Source organism: Delphinapterus leucas, chromosome 5 (assembly GCF_059928025.1).
Source record: "Delphinapterus leucas isolate spDelLeu-1000000601 "Yukka" chromosome 5, BTC_Dleu_Yukka2, whole genome shotgun sequence".
Taxonomy (NCBI): Eukaryota; Metazoa; Chordata; class Mammalia; order Artiodactyla; family Monodontidae; genus Delphinapterus; species Delphinapterus leucas.
In genome coordinates, this window is record NC_143133.1 from 89,022,299 (window position 1) to 89,032,677 (window position 10,379).

The window sequence follows — 10,379 nt, forward strand, 5'->3', positions numbered from 1 at the left end:
TCCTCAGCTCACAAATCACTATGTAAATAACAGATAAGCATCATATCAGTGACCAATCATGGTACTTCTTACAAAGTCTGTCGGTGATTGGTCACAGCACATCTGCTGTTAGTTCACATACAGCCAGGACTGTAGTCATGGTACTTCCCTGTCCTCTCAGTGTTAAACCCACAGGATATTTTACAAAAGGATCATTGAACGAGGGAACGTGGCCAGCAAAGAAGAAAGTGCAGCAAATAAATGAAAAGTGGTAAGTCTGAATGTGAAATTCAAGTCAAACGTAAATGTAGTTATAGAAAAAATAACTGATGTCATGACTGTGCTGATGCTACTACCTTTGAAGACACTCTAGCTATGTTGCCAGAGGAATTCAGCCAAGGTGAACTTATCCACCTTGATAGGAGAGTGGTTGTGATGAAAAGGATAAGAATATGCCAGAGGAATTGACTTTGGCAGAAAACAAACAAACAAACAAAAACAAACAAAAAACCCTGCACATTTACATAAATTCAGACATATGTAACTTTCATGACAATGATAGTACAAAGGATAAAATGTGAAATGCTGATCCAAAGTTAGAAAGAAATCTAACAGCCAACACATAGAAAAGATGCTCAGGCCATAGCCTAAGTCATACAGTGAGAAGAAGGCAAACGCTATTTAATGAGTTAAGTTTTTTTTTTTTTACAAATAAATAAAACACTTTCATACTCAATGTTTATAACCTTGAAAATTAATGTACTTAATAAATTTTATTTTTCTATTTTTTTCATTTCCCTATACATTTATAACTGATATTAAGATGAATTTTAATGTGTTGACAGAAGTTTTTTAAGTGGTGGAAAAATTGTAATTTTCCCCATAATTAAGAACGCTTTGTATAATTACATCTTGCACGTTCATTTTTGTAGCCTCACACATTTGTGCAAATTGAGGACAGAACAGTCTATATCAGATAGAGTAAATATAGGAACATTTAATGAATGCTTCCATATGCCAGATACAGAGAATGAAAGCAACCCATTATTGGTTAAAATAAATATAGAAGGAAACTCTAATTTTTTTTTAAGATTTTTTAAATTTGTAGCAGGAAACTCTAAATTTAAAGTAACAACTATATTAAGCAACCTAAATGGATCATTGACAGATGAATGGATAAAGAAGATGTGAGATTATATATATATATATGTAATATATGATACACACACAATGGAATACTACTCAGTCATAAAAAAAGAATGAAATAATGCCATCTGCAGCAACATGGATGGACCTAGAGATTATCATACTAAGTGAAGTAAGTCAGAGAAAGACAAATACCACATGATGTCACTTATATGTGAAATCTAAAATATGATAAAAATGAACTTATTTACAGAGCAGAAACAGACTCATAGTTACCAAAGGTGAAAGGGGGTGGGGGAGGGATAAATTAGGAGTTTGGGATCAGTAGATACAAACTACTATGTATAAAATAGATAAACAACAAAGTCCTACTGTATAGCACAAGGAACTATATTCCGTATCTTGTAATAACCTATAATGGAAAAGAATATGAAGAAGAATATATATATGTATAACTGAATCACTTTGCTGTACACCAGAAACTAACACAACATTCTAAATCAACTATACTTCAATGAAAAAATGATAAAGTAACAGTAATATTAATGGCAATAGATAATACTTATTGAACACTTACTATATGCCAGGTACCTTATAACATTTTTTGTACCAAGTTATTTAATCTCCACAACAATCTTATGAGGTAGGTAGTTATCCCCACAAACAGTTACAATGGGGTGAAGAGATTTAATAATCTAGTTATGTGGAATGAACAAAGAACAATTTTATTTAAGTTTAACCAGTATATTTTCATTCATTCATTCATTCAATAAATCAACAGATATATGTTGAGTGCTTCCATTTACCTGGCCTATTTCTAGAAACTGAGGATATAGCAAAGCTCTGACTTCACGGAGCTTATGTATACTGGGAGAGACAAGACCATAGCAAACAAACAAACAAATATATCACATAATATCAGGTGGTATTAGGATTATTCTGATATTTACATCAGAAAAATGAAATAGGGCAAGGAAGAAAAATAAACAGTCAAGGAAATTGGATGTTCCAGACAGGCTTTTCGGAGGAGGGGACATTTGAACAGAAAAGTGAATAAAATGAGGGAGTAAGTCATGTGAATTTCTGGTGGAAGAACATTCCTGGCAGATGGAAGAACAAGAACAAAATTCTTGAAATGAAACTTGAGTAGCAAGTTCTAGAAAGAATAATGAAAAAAGGGTTGAAATAGTGGAATAAATAAGCGGAAGGGTCTCGGAAGTGAAGCTGAAGAGGTAGCCAGGGACTAAAATAAAGGACTTTGCAGCCACGGAAACTATTTTCCATTTTCCATGTAGTGGAGGTGAGAAGTCATTGAAGGCCTGAGGGCAAGAGAGTGAAATGTTTTGTTTCCTTGTAAAATATCACCCTGGCTAAAGTGTAGGGAATAGGCAGTGAGGATGGGGAGCAAGAATGCAGGCAAAGGGGGCTTCCCTGGTGGCGCAATGGTTGAGTGTCTGCCTGCCGATGCAGGGCACACGGGTTCGTGCCCCGGTCCGGGAGGATCCCACACGCCGCGGAACGGCTGGGCCCATGAGCCATGACCGCTGAGCCTGCGTGTCCGGAAAAAAAAAAAAAAAAAAAGAATGCAGGCAAAGGGACAAGCTTGGTAGTTCATGTGAGAGAGTGATGGTGGCTTGGACCAAGGAGGTAAGGGTAGGGGAAGTGAGAATACTGAATGAGTGGTTCATTCTGAAGATAGAGTTTACAGGATTTGCTGATGGATTTGATACAGAGTGTAAAGCAAGAAAAGTGAAGAATCCAAACAGGCAGGGGAAGTGAGAATACTGAATGAGTGGTTCATTCTGAAGATAAGAGTTTACAGGATTTGCTGATGGATTTGATACAGAGTGTAAAGCAAGAAAAGTGAAGAATCCAAACAGGCAGCGCAGTTTTGGTCCTAGTAATTAAGTGAATGGTGGTGCCATTTACGAAAGAAAGATGAGGAATAAGTAAGTCTGTGTTGGAGAATAACTCAAGTTCTGTTTTTAGACATGCAAGTTTTGCACATAAGTGGTAATAAAAGCCATGGAAGGGGATCAGTTAAGTCATGATTGTAGATGAAGTTGAGAAGAGGTCACACAGTAGGGACTGGAGTACATGCCAGCATTTAGGGGTCAGCACATAGAAGATTGGGAATTCCCTGACAGTCCAGTGGTTAAGACTCAGCGCTTTCACTGCTGTGGGCCTGGGTTCAATCCCTGGACGGGGAACTAAGATCCCATGCGTGGCATGGCCAAAAAAAAAAAGAATATTGAAGGCAATCCAGCAATGGAGACTGAAAGAAAAAAACTTCATCTTTTATACTTGTATTTCAAATAACTAATGAACCTGGTTCCAACATGAATGCACCAAATATGTGACACCTGGTAATATTCCAAATAACTGAAGGAAGATATCTGCCATCCACTCTGAGAAAAGTTGCTTTATTGATTCCAAATTCTCAAAGGGCACTGATCCATGATTAGTGTATTTTGAAGATAGAAATTCTTTGTCATGGCTCAGTACTCAGTACTATTAGAATAAAAGAAACTATTTCATGGCAGGAAAGACGTGTGATACAGGTAAAACCTTAAACTGGGTATTTTTTACTTAAATATTCACCCAGTATCTTAATTTGAGAAAATTACAAGTACAGGCAGATTCTTCATCATTAAAGGTGCCAGCCTGAAAAAAAAAAAGTGGTAATAGCTACAAGTAAAGTAGTGTCACCAACAGATACACACACACACACACACACTCTCACACTCACACCTTTACACATTCTCAGTTTCTGCACTGATGTGGTCTTATTCTTACCAGCAGCAAATAAAGTATCCTGAACTTGATGGTGCACGCCTGTATGCCACTCATTGCCTTTCTCCAAACTGATTTGTGCTCCAAATTTCTACCAGTCCAGGACCACCTTAAATCTTAAAGTTTCAGGTTATTACCTAGGCTTCATCATCCAATGTGAAATATGGTTGAAGGCTAGTTTACACCTGGTTCTTCTTTATCTTGTCTGTGCTGTCTCCTAGGTTATGAACTTATTGAAGGCAGTCTTTTATTAGACTGGACATTAGATGTAGGTGAGCAAAATAAGTTCAGATTTGGGGGAATTAACAAATCTCCTTAGAGACAAAGGGGTCTTTCATGCTCCATTTATTTATCTGAGTTCCTGATGTTCTTCAACTTTTGATCTAATAATTCTCTCTTTTTTGACTATTCAACTTTTAAAAGATTTTTTAAAATGTTTTATCTACCATTTTTATTTGTTTTCTGTGGGATTGTGATCCAAATAACCTAGCCTGCTATTATTGGAAACCAGAAGGCTCACTCCTGTAGCTACTAAAGAAAATTTTACCCAAGTTTTCAAAACTCTGCCATTGCTTCCACCGTGTCCTTCTTGATTGCCTCATACACATGTGATTTCTTCCTCCTTCAAAATCCCATATCATATCTCTGACCCTCTGTTACTCTTTATTAGTCATGAGTGCATCCAGCAGTTCCCTTTTTATATCATGCACATTCTTAATGGCAGGTGGCATGTCTTATCTCCTGAAGCAACTAGCTCATGCTTTGCACAAAGCAAACACTTGATTTATTTAACTGAAAAAGATTTCAAAGTATTGCTTGAGAAACCAACCATAATACAATCACTTCAGTTATTTCCCACATTTCTCAATTGCAACAAGGAATAGTCTTGAGCAATAAAAAAAGTTCCCAAGTCTTTTCCCTCATATTCCACTTAAGTAGAGTTTACATAAAGTAATGTGACAGCCCAGTCTATTCTTCTTCTAACAAGACCCAGCTGCTAGAACATTCAATCACCATTAGTTCAATTTTTGATAACAAACATGTTTCATCAGCCTACTTCACAGACCCACTAAGTAGCCTCAGTTCACAGGGAAAGAAGGAATTGGCTCCCAGGGAGCATAATTCTATACAGACAGGGTCAAGCAAGACTGAATGTCAAACCGCATGACAATACGTGAAATGATGTGGGGAAAGACTGTGAACCATGTGTTTCCTTAATTGCTTGTATATTTCTAAGAAAAATTGTTGTGGCCAGAAAGTCATCTAAAATTTGAACTCACACAACCCAGGGGGCAAATTCTAGTCTTGCCCTTTTCTACCTACTTGTTGAATCTGAGATACCATGGATTATAAAACATCATTATCGTACACACCATTTAGAAAGGAAAAAATCAGTCAAATAATCTGTGTTTCCCATTAGTGGTAAGTATATTGTGATTTCAGGAATGGTAAAACGTGGTATAATACGCTTCTTAGAATAATTGGAGTATTGTATAGATCTTAACATCGTTAAACCTCCATTTTTTCACTCAGTAAACAAATGGTTATAAAAATACTTTCTTCAAATTAACTAGACTCCAATAAAAAAAAAACCCTGCTGCTTTATCAACTAAGTTTATGTAATATTCTAAATAAAAAAGTACATTCTTCATAAATGTTAGTTTCCTTGTTATCCTTTCTTTATCAGTCTCAATACTGACCCAGCGGAGTCACAATCTACAGGAACAGAATGAATCATAGTGTGAAGGTAAAGAATATGGCACCAAACCTACCCACAAAAAAAACAGATCACAGGAGGTTGTGCTGTTTGAGCTATAAGTTGTACAGCTCAGGAAAAGCAGGTATTTCATCTGTAAACTTGCTTATACCCTCTCATGATGTGTCTACCTATGGAGAAGACGGGGTGTTAGAAAGTAAACTAGTCTGATCTCTCTGCTTCCAAGAGGAAAACTGACTTATTTAAATGGGTGAGTTTGCAATAAATTAACAGGGTTTGTATGACATAACATCTCCCTCTCACCTTTCTCAGGGAAGCCACCTGCCCACCTACAGGAAGTGATCTGCTATGCCATGTACGAAAGTTATCCCACAGGGGAAGTCTGAGATTTTCTAACCCAGTTTGTGACTGGGTAGGTACATCTCCCTAATTCCTTGGATCAGTGTTACAAAGTTCACCTACCCACAGAAATAAACCACAATCTCTAACATCAGCTTTATTATTAGTAAGGGTGATATTTTGGTCTCTTTTCTACTGTACATTTTCTTAATTGGATCAAGACTCATAATTCAGGAAGTTTTAACGAGGTACTATTTGTGAGTTCCCTAAAAGAACAACTATTCTACCTGCCCTTGGCTCTAATGAACAGGCAGGCCTCTGTATTAGAATACAGAAATGATGATAAAGGCTGCCTGTTCAAGATGTCATTGGGAAATTCAGTTCATCCCGTAACCGTCCCTTCCTCACCCTGTCTGACACAGACAACCAGCCCATATCAAATATTTCTTATCTGCTGAGGAGGGGGACCACTCCTTTCTTTTCCCTCTTCTCTGGCTTGTCTTAGCTTCCTCCCATCAACAGTGCTGTCCAAAGCTTTATCTCTGGCCTGTGATGAACTTGGCTGTCCTCTCATTGCCACTAGCCAGCAGAGAAGCAACCCAGGCACTGATCCGAAGCAACTAAAGGGCAGGCAGCTGCAGTCTATGAGATGACAGAGTATCACCTAAAGGCCTGGCAAAGGCCACATACTGACTTACTGTGAGCCGTCAAATTAAGAGGATAAGGAACTTTACCAATAAAACAACCACCTACTTTGCTTGGCCACATTCTCAGAAACCAACAAACTGGGACCAAAGGTAGTTATGCAGGAATATCAAGAAGTTGAGATGTGAGGACAGTCAGGACATTGGACAGGAGGGATCTTGCCCAGCTCCATGCTTGTCTTATTTCCTTGTATACATTCTGTATCAAAACAAATAAATTATATTTTTTGCCATAAAAATTCAGCCACAATGCTTACTTTTGTTCTTTTTGCACCGAGGGAAACTATCCCCATGCATTCCACATACTTGCGTATTACTTATACAACTTGTAATTATTTTATTAGGTTTTGTCTTGCCTTACATCTCCTGGCCCACCCACTGCCCAGCCATTTATGCAGCAAACAGCTCTATGCAGGTGTAACCTGACAGCACTTGGCCTTGGCTATACACCATGTCTCTCGATTTATATCCTGGAACTTCTCCGGCACAGGGGTACCCAGAAGTGAAAGGCAGTTGACCCCTTTGGTGCCACGAGTGCATACTGGGGAATACTGGTGGGTAAAATCTCCCCCTTCTGTCCCTAGGGCAGACAATTCTGAGGCACATCTATACTGGGTACTATCACTGTCTCTGCACCTGCAACAGGTTGTAGAGGTTCCATCCCTAAAGATCAGAAGTATGATAAAACATGAACTTCCTCAAAAGGATAGAATGACATTTTGAGCTAGTGAATTTAGAACAATGCAGACAGAGATGGTCAAACCAGTTTGTACCACACTTTGATCTTACATCCTTTCAAGAGAAAGGCACTGGCCCTAAAGGAAGGATGTTGATATAGCTCTCTAACTGAAAGAGAGGTTATGATCATCAACTAGAAAGAGAGCAAGAATGAAGAAGCAAAAGTGAGACTCAGGGCTCAATGAATACATAATTTAGCCTAAGTCAACTCTGCTTACAATGATTTAAAAAATACTACTTTAGACTTCTTCGGAAGACTTTTGTACTTCTAGATAGATCTAATCCATTACAACATGCTACATAGACATTACAAATTGCAATGATATAATTATTAAATATAGGTAACTTGTTTTACAAAGCCTCTTCTTTTCAAATCAAGGTGATCAAATTACCACATGATGCCAAGCCCAGTGTATTTCCAGCACAATTACAGATTATGTATTTGTGAGATTTTTATTAGTGAGACATTTCCAAAGCAAAGCTGGAGGAGCAACTCACTGAGTCCAGATCAATAATGGAATAATTGTACCCATTCCTGTTTTTTTTCTAAGGCCAGGCTTACTGTGGAGAAGGAGTCAGACTGTTATGAGTCTGCAGAGGTGATTTCTTTCTCTTTGGGTTATATATGACAAAGGTCCTCCTCATATCACTGCCTTCAGCTGTAGACCTGGTTCAAATACTGAAAGAAATTGGAATGAATGAAGATCAATCCAGCAGCCCAGCCAAACAGCATCACTCAGGAATCTTGCTTTGGAGGCCTCAAGGGTCGCACTGGCTCAAGATATACACTTGGTTCACGTAGAAAAAAACTTTTTTATGGGTTTGAAGGATGAACTGATATGATCTAGAAAGAAGAAGAGGAAATAGGACTTTGTCATTCACAGAGTAAAGAGGTCATTTGTGAGTTACTTCTCTTGCCAATGACTAGCAAAGAATTATCAGAAGAGAAGAGGTAACAATTTCCTTTGATGAAGTGTTTTACCAAGTTGTATCTACAATTCTTCCATTCCTATCTCATTTACTATATATCTCAAACATCATGCACCTACCTAAAAGGATACCCTAGCAAGGGGTAAATTGGATCACAGACAGTAAGAAAATCTATGGAATCTTTCTTCAGTTTTTGTCATTAAAATCATTCAAATTCAGATAATTACCAGAATGGACATTTACAAATTCCCAGAAAAGAGCCATATTTTTACTAAAGGCATTTTTGAATATTCTATTATGGTTAACCTGTTACAATGTGCTTTATCAACACATCGATTTTACTTTTAGAAATAGTACATTGACAGAGAAAGAATCGACTCTGAAGTTCAAGATGTGGTATAGCATTTTGGAACGTTTTCACACTTTTAGGACGAGGTGGAAAGGACCTGTGACTACTTGGTCTAAAATCATATGTTCTGAAATAATTTTAATGGTGTTTAGGTCAGAGTCAGGACTTTGATGCTTTTTGAACTTACCATTTGTACTGCATAGCGGTCTTTTAAATTGAGTAATTTACATATAACATTATATTAGTTTCAGGTGTTCGACATAATAGTTACATAATTGTATACATTTGCAAAATCATAACTATCTTTTAAGAGACCCTTTCTAACATGGTGACACGATGGTGAACACAAAAGATATCGGGAGAATTCGAAGTATAAATATCAAGTGGCTGCCTGAGACTGTGCAGCCTGAGCCATTGTGATTTTCATACATGTTTGGGAAAATCTATTGGAGCCAAAGCAGAGAAATCACTTCAAACCCCGGCTAATGCATTCATTGGAGTAGGCTGTTAGCCTACTCAGTTTAGCCAGAAATAGTCTCTGAGTGAGAGGGTCTTCATTTCCTTCCCCTCAAAGAAGCCTGGCTTTGACAAAGGATTCGGACTATTTTTATTTTCCTTTGCCAAGCATTTGGCAGAGCACTGATCTTTGATTGGGCAAAATAAGAACTAAGTAGTGACAGAGTAGGGTCACTAGAGTGAGGTCTAGACAAGTGGTTTTCAAAGTGTGATCTGGGGGCCCTTAGAAGACCTTGAGACACTTCCAGGTCTCAAGGTGAGGTCAAAACATTTCACATTAAGATGTTGCCTGCCTTCCCCCGCCCTGCCCGAACTCTCTCTGAGCGAACAGGGGAGGTTTCGGTGACCGAGTGATGTGTGATGATGTCATTGCTCTGATGGCTAATGGAATATGAGTTGGTATTTTGAATTTTCTGTCTTAATTTCTAATATAGTAAATATCAATGGTTATAACTCATATTTTAAAGAAAACTCTTTGGGGCCCTCAATAATTTTTAACAGTTCAAAAGTATCTTGAGACCAAAAAATTACATTTCTAGAACAATGCTGTCCAATAAAATTTATTGTCATGATGGAGATATTCTATAAAATATTATATTCTATAAATCTGCACAGCACTGCATGTGACTGATGGCACCTAAAATGTGGCTACTGGGGGCTTCCCTTGTGGCGCAGTGGTTGAGAGTCCGCCTGCCGATGCAGGGGACGCGGGTTCGTGCCCCGGTCCGGGAAGATCCCACATGCCGCGGAGCGGCTAGGCCCGTGAGCCCTGGCCGCTGAGCCTGTGCGTCCGGAGCCTGTGCTCCGCAACGGGAGACGCCACAATGGTGAGAGGTTCGCGTACCGCAAAAAAAAAAAAAAAAAAAAAATGTGGCTAGTGGCTAGTGCGACTGAGGAACTGAGTTTTAAATTTTTGTAGTTTAAATTTAAATAGCCACTGTGGGTGATGGCTACCATATTGCGCAATGCAGACCTAGACCCTCAGTGCCCTGACTCCTGATTTAATATTTTCCCCAGTCTTTTACACAAGTTTTTTTTACAGTTGGAAAGACATGTTTCTTCTGCTAACTATGAAACTCTTGGCTTGGTTTATGTGGTAGGTAAGGGGATATTTAACAACAAACATACAATAAGAGAATTATCATGTGTGGCTCTGAAATATAAATTC